The 16,734-nt window shown below is 48.6% G+C and overlaps 3 non-coding genes and 2 pseudogenes across 3 annotated transcripts; 4 read left to right on the forward strand and 1 right to left on the reverse strand.

The window, feature by feature from the left end:
• Positions 1-1,401: 1,401 nt before the first annotated feature.
• LOC146183339 (uncharacterized) lies at positions 1,402-9,954 on the forward strand (annotated as a pseudogene).
• Positions 8,136-8,209, forward strand: TRNAN-GUU (transfer RNA asparagine (anticodon GUU)). Its single transcript has one exon. It is a non-coding gene; the product is annotated as a tRNA-Asn (tRNA).
• A 2,297-nt stretch (positions 9,955-12,251) lies between the features above and the next one.
• Positions 12,252-15,501, reverse strand: LOC146183341 (uncharacterized; annotated as a pseudogene).
• A 142-nt stretch (positions 15,502-15,643) lies between these two features.
• On the forward strand, positions 15,644-15,717 carry TRNAN-GUU (transfer RNA asparagine (anticodon GUU)). Its single transcript has one exon. It is a non-coding gene; the product is annotated as a tRNA-Asn (tRNA).
• A 223-nt stretch (positions 15,718-15,940) lies between these two features.
• Positions 15,941-16,014, forward strand: TRNAN-GUU (transfer RNA asparagine (anticodon GUU)). The gene has a single exon. It is a non-coding gene; the product is annotated as a tRNA-Asn (tRNA).
• The last annotated feature ends 720 nt before the right edge of the window (positions 16,015-16,734 follow it).

Genomic DNA, 16,734 nt, shown 5'->3' on the forward strand with positions numbered 1-16,734 from the left:
TAGGCCTTCAGTTAAAACGTTCTTCTTTAAGCTACATTCCAACACATTACCTGTTAAAACCTGGGCCGGCTTGCACGATAAAGTCCGAGCTAAGTCCAGACTTAAATGGTGTCTTTAGAAAGACCACGCTTATTTAAGACGGCTCGTGTTCCGAACGTCGAACGCTTCGGGTTCATGTTCACCAGAGTGGCTTCCCAGAACGGCCTCAGCAACCACTTGGGGCATTTTTCCTCGTAACACAATCTTAAGCCGCAAAAAGCAATGGCACGGATTTTACACAACGCAAAATTGGCGGAATGTGTACATCTTACAGCAGGGACAGTGCCAGCGCATCCCTGCATTTCCCTAATTTCTCTACTTAGACACCTGGCGTCCTTGTGTCTTAACCAAGACAGCACTAGAGTCGTAAACATACAAGCGACTTATTCAAGTCAGGACTGAAGCCCAGTCTTAACTCCAGTCTTAAGCGGCCATGCTAGTGGCCTATTCTTTAGACTCCAGTTAAGTCTGGACTTAGCTAAGACAGTCTTAAGATTGTTTTGTGCAAGCGGGCCCTGGTTACATGAAAGAGGCTTATTCGTTCCCTGGACAACAGACTGTCTCCTTTGCAAAAAACCAGAGACAATCGAGCACGTCTTTCTGGATTGCTGGGACCCAGACTTTCACTGGGATGTTCTCCAGAGAACACTAAAGAAAGACCTTCCGTTAGATCCGTATGGCATACGGTTCCTTCCAGTCGAGAGTGAGGGTATTCCTTTGGATTTAGTCATGGTCTTGGGCCTCCACAGCCTGTGGAAAACAAGGATGCAAGTGCAACATGCAGATGTCAACACAAGTTCTGTACGCGAGAACTTTATCGAGAGTGTGCTGCTCCTTAGAGAAACGTACCGGGCGCTTTCTGATCCACCTGACTGGATCAGTGTGCTCGATGAACTGGCTGTCCTCAAGAAATTTTAAACTTTTCTTGACAGCCGAAGTCTGGTTGTTGCGAGTTTTACCATTATTGTGGATCTTTTTTTTTAATTGATGTGAACTCAAAACAGGCAATAAAGAAAAAAAAAGCCTCCGTGGTGCATTCGGCTGTTAACCGAAAGGTTGGAGGTTCGAGTCCTCCTGGTGGCGGCATTTTTTGGTTCTAGCTGTAGTGTAGTAGTTGCCACTGCGTAGCAGAGCAAGTATGGTGAATGGAGAGAAATACACCATCGGCCATTTTGTTTTGTTGCTGTATTCTCGGGGAGTAAATAACGAAAATGCCTCATGAAACACTAAACGCCCTAGCCATTTGAAGCTGCCTGAATGTGTTGTTAGCTAGAGAAGCTTTCTTCTTGGCCTACCCTCCGTCCCGGCCTCCGTGGCGCAATGAGGATTCCACTTCCGGCTTTCGAGCGAAGCGGACGCGGGATGGCTGGCTCGTCAGGAGCGGTATCAGCGGCCCAGGCCGGCCGCGGAAACAGGTTTTTTGACGCTTCGGCTGACGACTATCAGGTGATTCTTCCAAGTTTGCCAACCGGGCGCATTGTGCTTAATACTGTTTTCATGCATGGTGATGTGAAGGCTCGACCGTACCGAGTTGAAGACTTCAGGGACGCGTTGGTTCGTCTTGGATTGCTCCGAGAGGTGGTCGCCCTGGGGGCGTACCAAATGAACCACTTTTGGGCAGTGACGTTTAAAGACGCCGAGGCCACACGTAAGCTGCTCGCTGTCAGTGATGTGAAAGTGAAGGACCATCGCTGTGTAATCGTCGACCCCAACGACCAGGGCGTCCGGTTAAAGATTCACTGGCTGTTGCATGGCGTACCTGACGAAGACGTGCGAGCCGCACTGTTGCCGTATAGGACGGTGTCTGACATCGCAAGGGAAAGGTGGCGCGCACAAGGCGTCACCGACAAAGGGTCAAAAGACAGGGGTGAAAATTGACGACATCCCACACCAGCTGCGAGTTGCCGGTGAGCCAGCGCTCGTCGTCGTTCCGGGCAGGGCTCCCCTGTGCCTTCGCTGCAAGACGACGGGTCACATCCGGAAGGAGTGCCAGGTTCCGTGCTGCGCTCGTTGTCGCCGTTTCGGCCACGACGAACCGCAGTATGTAAAGACGTATGCAAACGTCGCAGGGCCCGTGAGGAACGACGACATGTCGGAACACCTCATGGACGAGGCGGATGCGGAAGAAGCGGCTAAGGAGACGGGCACCAGCTCAGCAGAAACAACGGTCCCTCCCCCCTCCCCAAACGCGGACGAGGTCAAGGAGCAGGGTGTCAAGAATTTGCTAGCGTGTTCCGTCGGCGTCGCGGCCGCTAAGGTGGCCAGCAGCAGCAACTCAACTGTGGACACGGAGGTCAGTCACAACACAGTATTCATTCACGAAACAGACAGCATGGTCGAATCTGAGGCAGCGAACTCGGCAGCGGTAGCGAAGCGGACATGCGACGACACAGAGGACCGAACACCAGGTCACGAGAACGCAGACGTCGAAGGACCGCCGACAAAGACTTCCGCGCCGGTACGGCGGGCGTCCTTTCGGCCTAGGCCGAATTTGTTATCAAAGAAAAGAGGGGTGGCAGCACCGCTCCCACCTCAGACTTGACACCTGCCACCATGGCGGGGTGCTCGGCCACAGACATCACTAAAGGTATGACCATGCTCCCGGGTATTCGTTCATCAGCAATGATTCGTCTAGACAAAGCCATTAGATTCGCGACTATTAATGTTCGAGGGCTCGCAGCAAGGCGCAAGCAAAATCAACTGTTTCGTTTGGTTAGCGAGCTGGAGCTAGACGTCATCGCGATTCAGGAAACTAAAGTTGATGGTGAAGAAGAAACCGGGAGAATGGTTAGCTGTTTTACTTCAAGATACAATGCCGTTGTAAGTCATGCAGTTGGAGCAGCGGCTGGTTGTGTGCTGTTTGTGCGTCAGTGCCTTGGTGTCACAATTCAAGCTGTCACGACTTGTGCGTATGGCCGCTTCGTTGTTTGCGATCTCGTGCTGTATTCATACGAAGGGCGCATCATTTGTGTTTATGCACCGAACAACGTTGGTGAAAGGCGCGATTTCTTTGAAGGTATTCGTCAGTATTGCAACTCAGAAAGGCTAACTGTGATAATGGGAGACTTCAATTGTGTACTCTCCGCATCAGATAAAACGAGTAGAAGGCCGCATAGTGATGCCAGCACCTGTGTTCTCGCAGAATTGGTAAATGAGTTTAACCTTGTTGATGTGGCTGGATGTTTTGAGGGTGGGCGAGCTGCTCAGTTCACTCATTTCCAGGCTTCTAGTCACGCTCGACTCGATAGGATGTACATATCTCTTGATCTGGTGCCTGTATGCCACGAATACCATGTTAAGCCAGTATCGTTCAGCGATCACTGCTTGGTCACCGTCACTATCGCTGGGAACAAAACTAAAAGTCAAGGATTTGACTGGCAAATGTAGAAGTTAAACTCAAAATTATTATCTGATGACAGTTTCCAAGCCGAGGTTGAAAGGCATATAGCAAATATGAATGACAAAGGCGTAACAAAGTTAGGGGCTAAATGGGAGGTTTTTAAACAGAATGTCAAAATGACAGCATTGGAAAGATCGAGCGCTATAGCCAGAGAAGAAAGGGCCGAAGAAAGGTCCCTTCATGTGAATCTACAGCGTCTAATCGATGTGGAAAGCAATAACCCCGGTTTGTCCATAGACGACATACGAGCCCTTAAGGGCAAGCTTTAACTACTCGACGCTGACCGATATCGCGGTGCCCTTGTCAGAGCTAGAGCCGAACGACTGGTAAGGGGGGAAGGTCCGACAAAAAGGGCGTCAGGCACAGAAAAGTGGCACGCTCGAAGGAATCAGATAGATGAAATTGAATACCAAGGGACCATTACCAACGAAAAGAAGGAAATTCAGCAAGCTTTCTTCGAGCATTATTGTCAGCAGTTCGTACCGTGTGCAGTTGATATCGAGAGTTTCAAGAGAGTTTATTTACCTTTAATGCTACAACTCGACGAAAAGACGACACGTGTGCTAGAGACCCCCATCACGGAGGACGAAGTGAAATGCGCTATAGGGAATCTGAACCCCGGCAAATCGCCTGGGCCTGATGGACTTAGCGCCGCATTTTATAAAGCTTTCCAGGATTTTCTCTCGCCGGTACTGGAAAAAGTGTACAATGAAGCATATGAGCTTAATGTGCTGCCGCCGTATTTGCATCTTCTCATACAGTGCTAATTCCCAAAACGGAGGACCGAGGTCAATTACGCAGTGTTACCTCTTACCGGCCGATTAGTTTAACCAATGTCGACTATAAAATTTTAATGAAAATACTAGCTAAAAGACTGCAAACAGTTATTAAAGATATTGTTGGAGACCACCAAGCATGCGGTATTAAAGACAGGTCCATTTTTACGAACATTAACATCGCGAGGGCCATTCTTGAATGTTGCGATGCTGATGGACTTGGAGTAGCAATGCTCCAAATAGATCTCGAAAAGGCTTTTGATAGAGTGCCCCACGACTTGCTTTTGTGTATATTAGACTATGTCAAGGTCGGATGCGTCATCAGAGAAGGAGTGGCTATGGCTTACAGTGCTTGTACAACTAGGCTAATTGTGAACAAATCTGTTGGAGACAGTATTGCTGTTCAACGCTCAGTTCGCCAAGGATGCCCCCTTTCACCTCTTCTCTTTTGTATCCATCTTGAACCTTTATGTTTAAGCATTATCAAGCATGAGAAAATGCGGGGCTTCAAGCTGCATCAAGCAGAAGTGAAGCTTTTGGCTTATGCCGATGATGTCGCGATGTTTTGTGTAGACTACGAAAGCATCGTAGAAGGTGTGAAAACTGTAAAAGATTTTTGTGCTGTAAGCGGCAGTGCTGTTAACTGGGGCAAGTGCCTGGGCTTCTGGCACGGTGACTGGCCAGCGACCCCAGGCATTTTCGCTGACATGAAATTTGTTACCAACCCTGTCAGCTACCTTGGTGCCCCTCTTGAATCGTATCGGGACAGTGACCCATACTGGAAAAACCAAGTCGGTAAATTGAAAGATAGAGTGGACAAATGGAATGGATGGCAGTGGTCGGTGTTTGCTAAGGCCACAATTTGTAATTTGTTTTTAGTGACAAAAGTTTGGTATGTGCTTCAAGTGTTATATTGTTCAAGAGCAAATGTCCAAAAGATGCATCGTATCTTTGCCGTTTTTGTGTGGGGGTCTTGGTGGGAACGGACAAGTCGGACAAATCTCTTCCGCCGGGTGAAGGACGGCGGGCTTGGTTTGGCACATCTGTTTCTGCGCCAGTTAGTCAATTGTTTCATGTTCTTGAGGAATGTGAAAAATCCATTTCTTCGTACGGTCTGTCAGTTACGCCTGGGTCAAGCTCTCCCGGGAATTGTCGTTTCTTCTGACCGCATGTCAAGAGGTGTCCACGGGTATCTAAGGGAAGTGGTCTTGGCGTACATGTTCTTGATGGTGCGGTTTGCTTTAGACTATTTGTGGAGTGTAAACCGGAAAAAACTGTATAAAGACTTGTGCGATGTGGTGCTTCCAGAACCGTTGTACAGAGCGATGTACTCGTCCACAGTGGGCAAAAATGTTCTTAAAGGGAAGCTGAAGCACTTTTCGAAAAAATTGAGTTTTCGGCAGCATTTAGTTGTTTTTGGTCCACTGAACAAGAATATCGCATGAAAAAAGGGCTTAAATAAACGCAAACAGCTGTTTTTTAGAAGAAAACGCGCGCCAGCGCCTCAGGGCGCCGAGCGAACGCCACTGTCGCCTGTGAGTGGTCGGAACCGTCGTGACGTCATCTACGGGCGTCCCGCGGGTCTCCGGCCTGCACCGACGGCGTTGCTGCGCAGTGCGTTGCTAGCGCGTTGCTTCAGTTGGCTGGAAAGCCTAGTCTTTGAAAATTATGGATAGCGCGGACAGTAGTGAAAAGTTTGGACTCTCGCCATATATGTTCGAGCCATCAGCGGCTGCAGAAAACGGCGGAACCAACGACGCCGCGGAGTGCGCCGATGGAGAAAGTGACGCCGCGACATTTTCACGGGTTTGAAATCTCCTCTGGTACGTATGTTTTGCGTAGGTGCTTGTTTTTACATATCTTTGCGATGTAGATGTGCAAGTGGTAATAAAGTAAATCACGTCGAAACGCTGTTGCTTACTGGCTGCTGCATAACAGCCGAAACACCAGACATCTGTAATGTCGAATTCAAAACGCCGGCATGCTTACACGAGTCACGCGAGGTAAAGCATTTGTTTTTCATTTATTTAGAGCACGGTGCTTACTTACATCCGAAGGCCTTTTATTACTACGAAAGAGCGCCAAACCTGTTTAGTGAGTTCACTGCTGGACTGCAGTGTAACGAGATGAAAGAGGAAGCTATTCGTGGGTGCTATTAAGTGCGCCCCTGTATTTTTTTTTTCTTCTGTCGTCCTACGAGATGTAGTATAGTGGAGAGCTAGGTGAATTGGCACATTTTAAACAAGTAAAGCCAGCTAGAAAACGAGGCAGATCTTTGCCGCGTCGTCCTGTGCACCTCTTTTTGTCTGCGGCTTTCCGTTGGTCTTGTATCGGCAGGATGTAGTTGGTGGTGTTGCGCAGCGAGATAGCCAGCAGAATGACTTACAACAGATATATGCATACCGCGGCTCGACGAGTTTGCCATTTTTACTCGAGGAAAAATTTGCACGAACGCTATACTATTGTCGATCATCAGCCTTGTCAAGCGTTCACGAATGCAAATTGTTTGCATTGCTCAAATATTTATAAGTTCAAATAATCAGATTTTGTTCAATTAGGTGCAGCTGCATGTGCTGCGCGCTGATGAATAATGAAGCGGACTGCTTGTGCTGCCAGGAGGCCGCTCTTGGAGGTGGCGAGGCGTTATTGTTGTGCGGGAACACTGACGGAACGACTCCTGGCTTCAGTTGCGCTGATGTAATTGGAATTCCGAGTGCCCCCATCGTTCCCAAGCTCCGATAATAGTCACTGTCACGGAAATGGTTCGAGCACAACACAGTTGATTTCGTAGGTACGAAATTTTTCCTCTTCGCGGCAGAGACCCACCGTGCTGAAAGTTTCTTGTCCTTTGGAAACGTGTGAAACACCACATCGTCCCGGCCGCCAGTGTTCGCGCAGCCGAATGCTGCGCAGAACGACGGCATGATGGCCACCTGTCGCTACACCCACTCCACACAGAACGCTCGAACTAGAAAAACCAAACGGCACTAGCAAAGGATTACGTTGAATCGTCGTTCGCCACGCCAAAGCGCGAGACGCAGCGGAGCAAGCAATGCGGGACGGGCAGGACGGCTGGCCGGCTCCCCGTGAATGGCGTCACTTCCGCCAGCTCTCCAATTTTGCCATCCCCCGACCCGGCGCTTCCGGAGGCGACGGGGGCGTGTCCGCGGCGGGTTTTTAAAAGGCGATTGCGGCTGTTCTAACGGACAGAATCGAGAAAAAATTTACACATATGATTTTCGAAGTCTTTTCTTCCCAACCACAGCATTTCATCCAATTTGAAAACCGCTTCAGCTTCCCTTTAAAAGAGTGAAGAGGATGATGGTGCCGGCAGGGGTGAAAACGTTCTTTTTTAGGTTGCACACTGGAACATTAGAGGTAAAGAAATGGAAGGATCAGAAAGGGCTTTTTGTACCCTGGGGTGTCCACTGCATAATATGCAGGAAAGAGGAGACGATTGAACACGTTTTTCTCGAATGCTGGGATGCCGTATTTTTATGGGACGTGCTCCAGAGGACGTTTAAAAAAGAACTACCCATAAGCCCACATGGTATGCGATCCTTGCCAGTAGAAGCGAACAATGATACACCGTTGGATCTTTTGATGCTACTGGCTCTCCACAGCATATGGAAAAGCAGAATGGCTGTAGAGCATGGTGACGTCGATGCACGTTCAGCGAGACAACTCTTTAGAGACAGCATGCGGGCATATGTGAACGAACAGAAAGCTTTAAAACTAGAGCCAGAATGGTTAGTTAGTTTTGAAGGGTTGTCACATATGAGGGATTTTTAATCCGACAACTTCAGCTAAGGAAGGCTGAAGCTTTTAGTCAATGCTTGATCTTTTATTTTGTCATGTTATTGATGTCATATGTGTCCTTTTTCTGTACGTCCACGGTCAGGAAATAAAGAAAAAAAAAAGCCTCCGTGGCGCAATCGGCTAGCGCGTTCGGCTGTTAACCGAAAGGTTGGAGGTTCGAGTCCTCCCGGTGGCGGCATTTTTTGGTTCTAGCTGTAGTGTAGTAGTTGTCACTGCGCAGCAGAGCAAGTTTGGTTAATGGAGAGAAACACATCATCGGTCATCTTGTTTTGTTGCTGTATTCTCGGGGATTAAATAAAGAAAATGCCTCATGAAACACTAAACGCCCTAGCCATTTGAAGCTGCCCGAGTGTGTTGTTAGCTAGAGAAGCTTTCTTCTTGGCACACCCCCCGTCCCGGCCTCAGTGGCGCAGTCGGCTAGCGCGTTCGGCTGTTAACCGAAAGGTTGAAGGTTCGAGTCCTCCCGGTGGCGGCATTTTTTGGTTCTAGCTGTAGTGTAGTTTGTCACTGAGCAGCAAAACAAGTTTGGTTGATTGAGAGAAATACACCAATTGATATTTTGCTTTGTTGCTGTATTCTCGTGCATTAAATAAAAAAAATGCTTTAATTTTTTTATTGCCTGCTTAGACATACATCGCTACACAACAAAAGTGAAAGAACACTGGAGAAGAATGCACATAGCGTCGGTATGGGATAAAACTTCCAGCCAAACCTTGACTGATGTAAAGGGGCTAAAAACTCTTCATGTGCATAAGGGGCTCAATTCTCGATACCCATCCGGGCACCGGGTACACAATCTTGTGGGTTGCCACGAGCGCCGCAACGAATTCGCAGAAGTACTGGCGTGCCGGCCTTGCATCAATGTCGGTGTGTCGCGCTGCCATGCAGGCCTTCCATATACAGTGCAATCCCATCAGCATTACTGCGTCGAAAGGGACGCCTTCATCATTTTCCACAGCTAGGAAACGAATTCCTCGTGGGGTCTAGTGGCATTTCTTTTTTCAGTGTGCTTTGCAGTATGTCCCAAAAGAACACGCCACCCAAACACTCCAAGATGACGTGCTCGACGGTTTCGGGCTTTCTGCATAAAAAAACAATGCACACCCCAGGGAACGTACAGTCCCTTTTCCTCCATCCAGGTTTTTACCTCTAAGGTTCCGGTGTGCAGCCTAAAGAAAAAGGACTTTTCGCCTGGAGCCACATGCATTCTCTTTACGTGCTTTAAAACGTCGCTACCGGGATTGGCATTGTACATGGTGCGATACAGTGGTACAGGGAAAACTACGTCTGCAAGGTCCTTGTACAACTTTTTGCGCTTTACTACAGCTGAATAATCGCGTGAGAATCGCGCACAGGCCGCCACGACCTCCTTGAGAAAACCAACAACGCGTGCTGTTACGTATTCGGTAGAAAGAACAAAATCGGGTAGAAGTTTGCTTAATCTGATCTGTAACACAGTGCGTAAAAAAGGGTTTTTCACGTCTCGAAGGAAGCAGAAACGATTAACTACCTGCCGCAGGTATAAATGCGACGAGCCAAGGCCTCCATTACCAGCACTACGGAAGAGGTTTGTACGCCTTGTCCTCTCCCATACCGACCCCCACACAAAGACAGCGAATATGCGGTGAAACTTTTGCACATTAGCGCGCGAGCAGAGCACAAAGCTTAGCACATGCCACAATTTACTAACAAAAAACACATTGCACACAGTGCTGCGTGCGAACATCGACAAGTCCCAACCTTTCACCCTTTCCGTCCTATCACGCATTTCCCCAACTTGATTCCGCCAGTAGGGCTCACTGTCGCGGTAAAACTCTAACGGAGCGCCTAGGTACTTCGCGGGTGTACTAAGCCATTGCATGTTGGCGAAAGTACCAGGGGCCTCTGGCCAAGTACCATGCCAAAATCCAAGGCACTTAGCCCAATTGACAGCACTACCGCTGGCAGCACAGAAACGCTTCACAATATCCACAGTTTTCAAAATGCTCTCATAGTCAACGCAGAAAACCGCAACGTCGTCGGCATATGCAAGGAGTTTGACCTCGGCTTGCTGTAGTTTGAAGCCTTTGATATAAAAAGTCCCGATGACACTGTGGCAAAGGGGTTCTATGTACATATCAAAGAGTAGAGGCGAGAGGGGGCAACCCTGGCGCACAGATTGTTGCACCTCGATGCGCGCTCCCACCGACTTGTTGATTATTATCCGCGTCGTGCAACCACTGTACGCCATTTTGACACCCTCTGTGATGACTGTTCCAACGTTTACATGTTGCAAAATGGTAAACAGAATTTCGTGTGGCACTCGATCGAACGCTTTCTCCAAATCAAGCTGGAGCATTGCGACGCGCATGTGTAGAGCATCGCAGCAATCCAGCACGCATCTCGCCGTGTGGATGTTTGTGAATATTGATCGGTCTCTGATACCGCACGTCTGATGTGGTCCAACTATATCCTTCATAACCGTTTGAAGTCTTTTAGGGAGTACTTTCATGTATATCTTATAATCAACATTGGTTAAGCTAATAGGACGGTAGGCAGTTACTTGCCTTAATGCGGCTCATCATCTGTTTTGGGGATCAGAACTGTATGAGTGGACAGGAAAGAAGGCGGTAGACGCTTTTGTTCGTAAGCATCATCTAAAACTCGAACCAATATAGGCGCTAGTTCCTGCTTAAAAGCTTTGTAAAAATCGGCGCTTAATCCATCTGGCCCCGGGGATTTCCCTCGTGTTAAGTCGTCAATTGCCAACTCTATTTCATCGGCTGTAATCGGACGCTCTAACCTCTCTTTTGAGTCGTCATCAATTCTGGGCATCAAATTCAGGAATTCTACCTTGAAGCTGTTTGAGTCGACCCCGCTACGCATGAATAAGGCTGTATAGAAAAGTGTGAAAGCGTGCTCGATGTCATTTTTTCCTTTTACGATAACTCCGTCCTGCTCAATTTCAGAAATCATGTTCTTGCTGGCCCATTTGCGTTCCATTGCCAGGGTCCTTTTAGTTGGCGCCTCACCGGTTATCACTTTATCTGTTCTTGCTGGAACAAGCGCCCCGTGATAACGTTCGATATCTATCTGCTCCAGCTTTTGCTTGAGTTCACAGATGTCGGCCTTGAATGTGCCGGGGGCTATGTTTTCTTCATTTATTATCATTTGCAAGGTTTTCCGCAAATCTGCCTCATACTTATTCTTCGCATGCTTTATGGCACTGGCTCGTTCCAATGCCTTCATTTTTGTTATTTGTTTGAAAGTTTCCCATTGCTCGCTTATCGCTGTGGCTGTGTCGTTCTCAATTTTTTCAAGCATAACTGACACCTGTTCTTTGAAAGCATCGTCGTCCAAAATTTTCGCGTTCAATTTCCACATATCCCATGTGAAGATTTCCTTTTTTGCCTTATGTCTAACGTCAAACCTTACCAGGCAATGGTCACTGAATGAAACAGACTTCACGTGGTACTCACGACAAAGCGCAATCAGTTCGGCCGACACGTACACTCTATCTAGTCTGGCATGACTTGCTGCTTGAAAATGCGTGAAGGGAACGCACAGCTCTTTTCCCAGGGATTCCGCAACGTCTTTGAGCAGCCCAAATTCGTCAGTTATTTTGCTCAATACTGCCGTGCTGGCGTCTCTGTGCGGTGTAACACTCGCTTTATCACGCGCCGATAGCACGCAATTAAAGTCGCCCATCAGTACAAGTTTTCGGTCAACACTCATAAAATTTTTGAGACACTCAAAAAACTGTCGTCTTTCCTCGAGCACATTAGCAGCATACAAGCATATCACCCGCCACTCTACTGAGCCAAAAGCAAAATCGCATACAACCGTGCGCCCCGACGTGTCTGTCCTCACTGCCTGGACATCAAGCCCAAAATGTTGCCGAACAAAGAGTGCACACCCCGCGGATCTCCCGACAGCATGACTAACACACGCGTAGTACATTGACGTGAAAGGGAGCACCATACTCTCGGTCTCATCGTCGCCTTCGATTTTAGTTTCCTGTACAGCAAGGATGTCTATATCTTGTTCCACTGCTAACCTATATAACTGCCGTTGTCTCCTCCTCGCTGTAAGCCCTCGAACATTGATTGTGGCGAGTCGCAAGGACCTATCTGGTAGCGCCATTATAGCATGAAAATAGACCGAGAGTACGGTGCTTACCTTGGACGACAGGTCCCGAGGCGCAGGATCCAGCGCACGGCATGTGCCTGCGCTTACAACTACGAAGCAGGCGGCGGCGAAGGTGGAGCCGGCGGCGTTGTTGCCGTCAACCTCCGCTCGGAAGCGATGCTCGGCCGTAGGCGTAACGTCGGCCGAAGCATGGGACCTGCCTTTGAAGGTGGTTCTCCGGTGACGGTCAGTCCAGGAGATGCTCCCTCTGGCTCGGCGACTTCGTGCGAGCGCTTAGTTGCCGAGACGGCGGCGCCTTCCTTGCAACTGTCCATGGCCTCCTGCACCTCGCTCACGCTTTCCACCGACAGCACTGTGTTGTCTTTTTCTTGCACCACGGCTGGCGTACTCGCCTCCTCTGTTGACGCAAGTGAGTCTTCTTCAAGGTTTCGCGTTTCTCCCGCGACTGGGTTCCCTGATGTATGCTCGGCAGCCGCCTTTTCGTCCTTAGCGATACTAGCCTCTACCCTTGCTGTTGCTTCAGCATCAGCCTCGTCCATCAGGAGGTCCGAGTTATCGTCACTCCCCATAGGCCTTGCGACGCTGGCGTAGGTGCGCACGCACTCCGTCTCGTCGTGGCCAAAACGACGACAGAGCACGCAGCGTGGTACCTTGCAGTCTCGACGAATATGACCGGTGCTCTGGCAGCGCAAGCAGAGTGGTGCCCTACCCGGCACTACCACAAGGGCCAGCTCACCGGCAATTCTCAGCTGATGTGGTATGTCCTCCGGCGTCACCCCCACCTTGAGTTTCAGCGTCACGGTTCGTGTCGTCGAACCCTTGTCCGAAACACCGTTGACCCTTCAGCGCTCCTTGACCACTTCCGTCGGTCTTCCGTATGCGAGCAAAGCGGCCCGTACGTCGTCATCAGGTACGGTGGGGAGCAACCAGTGCAACTTCACCCGGATGTCTTGATTCGACGGGTCGATGAGTACACAGTGATGACTCTTCACTTGTACTTCGGCATTCTCGAGCTGAATACCTATTCTCGCTACAGAATAGGTATTCAGCTCTAACTGAGGATGGCGACATTACCCTAGAGGCAAGGAACAATAATTTCAGAGATATCATTACTGAGTGCGCGGTAGAAGTAGGCGGTAGGATAGTTAGAGAGGATACCGGTAAGCTGTCTAAGGAGACGAAAGATTTGATTAAGAAACGGCAGAGTATGAAAGCTTCCAATCCAACAGACCAGATCGAATTGGCCGAGATATCAAAGCTAATCAATAAGCGCAAGGTGGCCGATATAAGGAAGTATAACATGGAGAAAATTGAGCATGCTGTAAAGAACGGGGGAAGCCTTAAAGCGGTAAAGAAGAAATTGGGCATAGGCAAAAACCAGATGTATGCGATAAGGGACAAGGCGGGCAACGTCATCACTAATATGGACAAGATAGTCAAAGTAGCCGAGGAGTTCTATACAGATCTCTACAGTAGCCAAAGTAGTCAGGACCGTAATGAGATTGGCGGTAGGGAAAAACAGTCAGACGTTCCACAAGTGACGAAGGACGAGGTCAAGAAAGCACTAGAAAATATGAAAAGGGGGAAATCAGCTGGAGAGGATCAGATAACTACAGATTTGCTGAAGGACGGGGGGGATATCGTGCTAGAAAAACTGGCCACCCTGTATACGCAGTGCCTGGTGTCATCGACGGTACCGGAAGCATGGAAGAATGCAAACATTATCCTCATTCACAAGAAAGGGGACTCTAAGGACCTTAAAAATTACAGACCAATCAGCTTACTGTCTGTTACGTATAAGGTATTTACTAAGGTAATCGCTAATAGAATCAGGACAACCTTAGACTGCAATCAAGCAAAGGATCAAGCAGGGTTTCGGAAACGGTACTCTACTATCGATCATATCCATACCATCAATCAGGTGATAGAAAAATGCGCGGAATATAACCAGCCCTTATACATAGCATTCATTGATTACGAAAAAGCATTTGACTCAGTTGAAACCTCGGCGGTGATGCAGGCATTGCGAAATCAGGGGGTAGACGAGCCGTACGTGAAAGTGCTGGAAGATATATGTAGTGGCTGCACAGCAACCATAGTTCTGCATAAAGAAAGTAACAAAATTCCCATAAAGAAAGGTGTTAGGCAAGGAGACACAATCTCCCCAGTACTATTCACAGCTTGTTTAGAGGAAGTATTCAGAGACTTGGAATGGGAGCAGTTAGGGATAAGGCTAGATGGAGAATACCTCAGTAATCTGCGATTTGCTGATGACATTGCCTTGCTAAGCAACTCGGGAGATGAACTGCAAATAATGATTGATGACCTAGACAGGAAAAGTAGAAAGGTAGGCTTGAAAATCAATATGCAGAAGACTAAGGTAATGTTCAACAGCCTCGGGAAGGAACAGGAGTTTACATTAGGTAGCGAAATACTGGAAGTAGTAGGCGAATATATCTACTTAGGACAGGTAGTAACCGCAGATCCGGACCATGAAAAGGAAATAACAAGAAGAATAAGATTGGGATGGAGCGCATTTGGCAAGCACTCGCAGATTATGACTAGCAGCTTACCGGTATCGCTCAAGAGGAAAGTATACAACAGTTGCATCTTGCCTGTACTCACCTATGGGGCTGAAACGTGGAGGCTAACCAAGAGAGTTCTACTTAAGTTGAGGACAACCCAGAGGGCTATCGAACGAAAAATGGTAGGGGTAACATTAAGAGATAGAAAGCGTGCAGAGTGGGTCAGAGAAATAACTCAAGTTAACGACATTCTAGTGGAAATTAAGAAGAAGAAATGGACATGGGCAGGACATGTAGTGCGAAGAGAGGATAACCGATGGTCGCTGAGGGTAACAAACTGGATTCCAAGGGAAGGAAAGCGTAGCAGGGGGCGGCAGAAAGTTAGGTGGGCGGATGAGATTAAGAAGTTCGCAGGGGTCAAGTGGATGCAGCTAGCACAGAACCGGGTTAAGTGGAGAGATATGGGAGAGGCCTTCGCCCTGCAGTGGGTATAATCAGGCTGATGATGATGATGATTCTCGAGCAACCTCTTTGCACCTTCAGCACACTTGAACGTGACTGCCCAAACGTGATTCATTTGATGCGCCCCCAAGGCCGAAACCTCGGGGAGCAGTTTCAAACGGGCCAGCGTATCCCTGAAGTCTTCTACGCGGTAGGGCCGGGCTCTTACATCAGCATGCATAAACACGGTTTTCAAAACCAAACGACCTGAAGGCAGACTAGGTAAAACAACACGGTACTCATCATTCGATGAAGCAGAAACCCTGTTACCGCGGCCAGAAACGGCCGCTGACACCGCTCTGTTGGACCACATGGTAAGCATGTCCGCTCGCTAGCGCGGCCGGAAGTGGCACTCCGAAAATGCTTCATGAAACACTAAACGCCCTAGCCATTTGAAGATGCCCGAGTGTGTTGTTAGCTAGAGAAGCTTTCTTCGTGGCATACCCTCCGTCCCGGCCTCCGTGGCGCAATCGGCTAGCGCGTTCGGCTGTTAACCGAAAGGTTGGAGGTTCGAGTCCTCCCGGTGGCGGCATTTTTTGGTTCTAGCTGTAGTGTACAAGTTGTCAGTGCGCAGTAGAGCAAGTTTGGTTAATGGAGAGAAACACACCATCGGTCATTTTGTTCTGTTGCTGTATTCTCGGGGATTAAATAAAGAAAATGCCTCATGAAACACTAAACGCCCTAGTCATTTGAAGCTGCCCGAGTGTGTTGTTAGCTAGTGAAGCATTCTTCTTGGCATACCCTCCATCCCGGCCTCCGTGGCGTAATCGGCTAGCGCGTTCGGCTGTTAACCGAAAGGTTGGAGGTTCGAGTCCTCCCGGTGGCGGCATTTTTTGGTTCTAGCTGTAGTGTACAAGTTGTCACTGCGCAGTAGAGAAAGTTTGGTTAATGGAGAGAAACACACCATCGGTCATTTTGTTTTGTTGCTGTATTCTCGGGGATTAAATAACGGAAATGCCTCATGAAACACTAAACGCCCTAGCCATTTGAAGCTGCCCGAGTGTGTTGTTAGCTAGAGAAGCTTTCTTTTTGGCATACCCTCCGTCCCGGCCTCCATGGCGCAATCGGCTAGCGCGTTCGGCTGTTAACCGAAAGGTTGAAGGTTCGAGTCCTCCCGGTGGCGGCATTTTTTGGTTCTAGCTGTAGTGTACAAGTTGTCACTGCGCAGTAGAGAAAGTTTGGTTAATGGAGAGAAACACACCATCGGTCATTTTGTTTTGTTGCTGTATTCTCGGGGATTAAATAACAAAAATGCCTCATGAAACACTAAACGCCCTAGCCATTTGAAGCTGCCCGAGTGTGTTGTTAGCTAGAGAAGCTTTCTTTTTGGCATACCCTCCGTCCCGGCCTCCATGGCGCAATCGGCTAGCGCGTTCGGCTGTTAACCGAAAGGTTGGAGGTTCGAGTCCTCCCGGTGGCGGCATTTTTTGTTTCTAGCTGTAGTGTATAAGTTGTCAGTGCGCAGTAGAGCAAGTTTGGCTAATGGAGAGAAACACACCATCGGTCATTTTGTTTTGTTGCTGTATTCTCGGGGATTAAATAAAGA

Source organism: Amblyomma maculatum, chromosome 7 (assembly GCF_055883805.1).
Source record: "Amblyomma maculatum isolate TAMU_Amacu chromosome 7, ASM5588380v1, whole genome shotgun sequence".
Classification (NCBI taxonomy): Eukaryota; Metazoa; Arthropoda; class Arachnida; order Ixodida; family Ixodidae; genus Amblyomma; species Amblyomma maculatum.